The sequence below is a fragment of the Capsicum annuum genome, chromosome 1 (genome assembly GCF_002878395.1).
Source record: "Capsicum annuum cultivar UCD-10X-F1 chromosome 1, UCD10Xv1.1, whole genome shotgun sequence".
NCBI classification, from domain to species: Eukaryota; Viridiplantae; Streptophyta; class Magnoliopsida; order Solanales; family Solanaceae; genus Capsicum; species Capsicum annuum.
The window spans coordinates 235,072,401-235,078,213 of record NC_061111.1 but is presented as its reverse complement, the minus strand read 5'-3'; positions in this window follow the sequence as shown (position 1 = coordinate 235,078,213).

Here is a 5,813-nt window from a genome sequence, read left to right as displayed (position 1 = left end):
CTTGTTATTTAGACATCATAGAACCATACAGACATGAATTTCTAGCATCCTAAGAATTTTATGAAACACCTTGCATGCATTCTTTAAGGCATAGGTGGGTTTCATACTTGCACCATTTTAAACCACCTAAAGTTCATGGTTTTCAGTTAACAAACATATATATTTCATGAAAATACCTTTAGACATCACATTGAAACATATACAGCAATCGACAACATGTACATACTTATATCACCACAAAAATTTTACAAAATAATATTTAAAACATGGTTCTTGAGCTCTATGAACGAATTGGATCCATAGATGAACACTACACATACCTTAGAAAGAAAACCTTGATGATTTGCTGGAGAGTTCTTGGATTGGGAAACTTAATTCTCAATTGTCTTGGAAAAATGCTTGAATCTTGATTTTGAGAGATGAGTTTGATAGAAACCCTAATCTTGTGGTTGAGAGAATAAGAGAGGGTTTTTTAGATGCTTAACAGAAGAAAAATGGGAAAAATTATGCCTATTTAGGGTTATAAGTCATGGAAGGTGAAGGAAATAACCAAAATACCCTTATGAAATAAATTTCCAGTTGCTAAAAATCATAGCTAACGACATTTGTGACAAGGATTCAAAAAATATGACAAACCGTCAAAAATGTCATCACACAGGAGCTGGAATTGATGGTTTCTGCCTACGGCTGACAACATTTATGACAAGGCATCAAAAATATTACAGGCCGTCAAAAATGTCATCACACAGAAGCTGGATTCTGCCTAAGGCTGACGACCTTCATGATAGGGTGTCATAAATGTGGTAAGATGTCACGAATATCATCACTTAGGATCTGGTTTCTGCCTAAGGATGACAACCTTCATGTTAGAGCATCACAAATGTGGTAAGCTATCACGAATATCGTCACTTAGGAGCTGGTTTCTGGCTAAGGCTGATGACCTTCATGATAGGGAATCACAAGTATGGTAAGCTACCATGAATTTTATCACTTAGGAGATGGTTTCTGCCTAAGTCTGACGGCCTTCGTGATAGGGCATCACAAATGTGGTAAGCTACCACGAATGTCGTCACACTGTTTCCATCCTAACATGCTGGTGTAAAATAGAAATAACTCTTTTCTCCAATATCGTATTTAGGAAAATTTGGTATTGTTGGAAAGATAATTCAATTAATTCCAAGTATAATGAGAGATATACTCATTTGAAGTTGACTATACCAATATCCTTCTCAAGAATTCAATCGGTAAGGAATGTTTTGATTCGTCTGATAGCTGGGTGTTATTTGAAGCCTTAATATACATCTAACCTACTCATAAAACTATAAAATAACCATGATGTACTATGCATGAGCTTGGTACATGGCTCTAATATTGTTTTTGATTTTTTGGAGTATTACAAAGGGTAATTGAGAGACTAGAGTACAAGCAATTGGAAATGGAAGTAATATTATTTAATTATAATTTATGTTTGTTGCACTACTCAAGGTGGAGCCTGTGAATAAGATCCAATAGGCTTGTAGGGCTTCAAATATCAAATACCTAGATCATAAATATAGGGGTGAAGCATGGAAATCTGGTGCATAGAGAACTCGAACCTTAGGCATAACCATATTTTGAATACATAAGTCATTGGTAGATCTCCTCTTAAACCAAAGTAGGAGAAATTTTGCTTGAATAAGAACTAACTATTCATGACTCTTTCCTGAAACTTAACACCATAAGAAAATCCAAGATCTGGTATAGGTTATAATCTCCTCCTTATCTCAAAGGTCACTATCCTAGGCTTGGAAAAATATCCTCTCATTATATATACAAGCATGATGCTCATCACAATGGGGGTATCACTATACACATGAATGCCAAACTCCCACTAGTAAACTATTATAGGAAAAGTACTACTTTATGTAGCACCCCATATTTTCCTAGCTTAATCTAAGTCCTATGAGTATTCGTATATGAAATTTTTGAAGCACTCTTTATTTTTCAGTTTAGAGCCTGCCATTGTGTAGAAAATTGAATTAGGTTTACAACGATATAAAATTCACTTAAATTCAATAACCGGGTAATAAGTTATGGTGATTTTAAGTTTCACTTATTTAACACCATCATTTTTAACCTTAACGCATTGCGGAGCCAGCATAAATGACGATTGTCAATTTTCAGTGAAGCTCCACAAAAGCACCGCATCACGCCGTCATCCAAAATCTCAATTTTCCTTTTTCAGTGTCCTACAGTGATAATGGCGTGTCGCGCCAAGGGTGAATTTCATAATCAAAAGGACACCACAATTTCTCCACGTTGCGCCATGCCCTCTGTTCCTAGTTTTCCTTTACCTCGGGATGGTCAGTTTTTAGCTTCAATTTTTAAATTTATTTAAGGGTATTTGGGTCTTTTTCCACAGCCCTAGTTAACCTAAAACACAAAATTTAACTCCTAAACACCCTAAGTAGTCATAATTATTAAATTTTTCTACAAAATAAAAGCTCCCCTTTTCAAGAACAAGAAACCCTAGCCCTCAAATTCAAGGCAATTTCTCAAGAACTCTCCATCCATCCTTCCAAATTCATCATCCCAAGTATGTTAGATGTTCATTCATGGATTGATTTAATCCATGGAGCCCAAGTGACCTTTTTAATTATAAATTTATGATCTTTTTAAGTTATTTGATTTTAAAACATGATTTCATCCATTAATCTCAATGACCTTTGATTTAACACCATGTTTTGATGAATTTTTTGTGGTTATTCGATTCCTCATGTTTTAGTGTTATAATTTGTTGAATTAAATCATGAATTAGTGTTTTCCATGATAATTTCACATCAATTATGCTAGTCCTATAGTAATTCTATTATTATTTTAAACCATGAACTATAAGTGTTTGATAAAATTCCTACAAGAGTAATTTATTTAATAAGAGCCTTCATGCTATGTCCTTTAATGTTTTTAGTCTCATGCTACTACTATTGTTTTGATTTCTGGGGGTATTGAATACCTGAAATCCATAGCTATTTATTTAGTATAGTCTTAGTGCAATACCGAACAATCTTCAAAATATGCTATGAGCACTTCAGAATAGTCAAATACTAGTTAGTTAAACTCAGAATAGTCTAGTATTTCAATGTCTTTAAGTTGGGAGTAGGATTTAGCATCGAGCGAGTATAGGGATGGCAGCTTCCCCGTCAGATAGGCAGAGTCGTTAGTAGCAGTCCCTATACTCCATAACTAAATAGCCAGCGTAGGATATGAGTAGTCACCCATCAGATTAGGCTTGACTATCTCGCAGGGGTCACCCATCAATTCAGGCTTGACACCCATAGTCCTTTTAACATTATATTAGTTTAATAGATCAACACAGCTGACGTTAGTACTCGTGGCACGATATTAACAGCCTTCCAACTGGGGTTACACGTTGAACCCCAATTAGCTCAGATTGGGGAATATCGGTTACATATACCTCCCACAATCTCAGATATAGTGTAAATTATAGTCTCAGTTCAATTATTCAGTCTTAGTGTTGTTTGACCAAAGCATACAGATTTCAGTCATTTCAGTATTTCAGTTTATAGATTTTACTCAGTTCATGTCATATGCTTGGTCATGCATTCTTAGTGTCTACAGATTTTTATATATTTTAAATATTTTACAAACTTTCATGCATGTTGGTATCTACAGATCTCATGCTCTCTATTCAGTATTCTATGATTTACATGTGTATTAAGATACATCATTACTCCTATTCATGAAACTTTGCATGTTACCCTACCTTATTTAGAATACTAGTACATTCAAAGTACTGATCGCATACCTTTCTTTTGCGCTATGATGTCTCATATCATAGGTGTTGATGCTCAGTTCCCGGATCGCACTTAGTCCCTCAGATTCTCGGTAATACAGTAGTAGTGGTGATTCCTTATCACCCGAAGGTAGACTATCTTATTTTATGTATTTATTTCAGTAGTCAGCATAGTTAGTTGGGGCTTTTCCCATCAACTCTTAGTTAGTCAGTCTTAGAGGCTTTTCAGATACTACAGTCAGTTAGTTGTTCAGTTTATCAGTACTTTATCAAATTCAGACATTCGTTTTTCCTAGATTCATATTTTAGTTTGAATTCAGATAGTTAAAACCTTAAGGAATGTCAGTATTCTTCTGTATTTATAGTCAAATTATTTAGTGCTCACAGTAGGTACCAGCTCATAGGTTAGCTTGTGGTCCTTCGAAATTATAAGCACCATGTAATGAATAGGGGGTAGTCTCGGGTCGTTATACTTTTTTGCTGTGATATTTCTTCTGGGGGCCTATCTTAATTTCCTCTAGCCTTCAAAGTCATCATCTTATAACTAACATTCTCATGGGCATACACAACCACACTTCTTAAATCATGTAAATTCATTCTCCACTCCTTAGTATACAAGTATTAAACTTCTAATCGCATAACTTCACAGCTTAACAATAATTTAAAAACTATACTAAGGGCTCACTTCATCTATCTATATTTTCTACAATTTGGCTCTATAGAAAACCATATATCAACTCCCTACAATTCTCCATACTAAGTAATTCAAGAACATGAACTAGGTACATATGGCTTTTATAACTCAAGATCGAGTACTTTTTATTTTTATAACTAAGGCTCTTATCGATCTAATGATTTAGCCATAATTCATTGTTACAACACTAGTCCTCATATATATATATATATATATATATATATATATCACAATTATCTATGCAAATTTTTCATAGGTTATCAACCTAGGATATTGCACAAATCATATCAATCCAACCAATTCATTTTTCATAAATCTCACATCACTATTCTCGAGCTACCATTCTTTTCACCACAGTCAACATATAAAGTTCAAAATTAACATCTATTACCATTCATGACTTGGCAATGGAACATCCCACATACTTTACTACTCCATCAAAATATGTGATAAATTAATCAATCTAAATTTCTTATTTCACTTAACTATGGCCTTCAAGAACATTATTTCCACAATATTACTACTACACCTTAAAATGTACTACATATCTTCTCAATTACTAAACTGGCTTACAAATACCAGACAAAAATCAAGGGACACTTTGTGTAGTAAAACCATATAATACAGATAGTCAATCTTAATCTTATAATATAACCCATTATGGTTTAGAAAACATTCACCTCCCTCACATCACATCCACTACAAATATAACAAGGTTATGTTTCAACAAGGTATGTTATAAGTATGTTTGTTGTGGTTATTGAAGCATGGATTGAGTTATTAAAACTAAAAACTAAAATACAGAATCCTAGAACTGCTCACAGCATCATTTTGTCAAGCTATAGAAATGATGCAGACCAACCGAATTATTCAAGATATAAACATCAATCCATACTGCTCCCAACCATGTAGCTACATTCTAACCAAGCTAAATTTCCCATCCACGTCCACCTAAATTTCCCATCATAATTCATTTTGTTGTCTCTTGATAAGGAACTCTTACAATTGTTGGAATAAGTGATAGAAAATTAAGGGAAGTCAAGCAACTAGATGTAATCATATAGTCTTAGATAAGCATAACCTCAAATAAACCATTGAACCACGTTCGATGCCTATCGACAGACTAGACTGAAACAAACAAAGACTTCATTAAAACCAAGCATCGACATCATTTGGCAAACCACAAGTTCAAAATTACTTCTACAGTATATCAAAAGGTATAATTTAAGTAACATTTCTATTTCTCTCACATAATCGCATCCAGTCTAGTCAAGAAAAACAAAATTTTTACATGTAATCACAAATTTCTTAGATGATCTTTGGCAA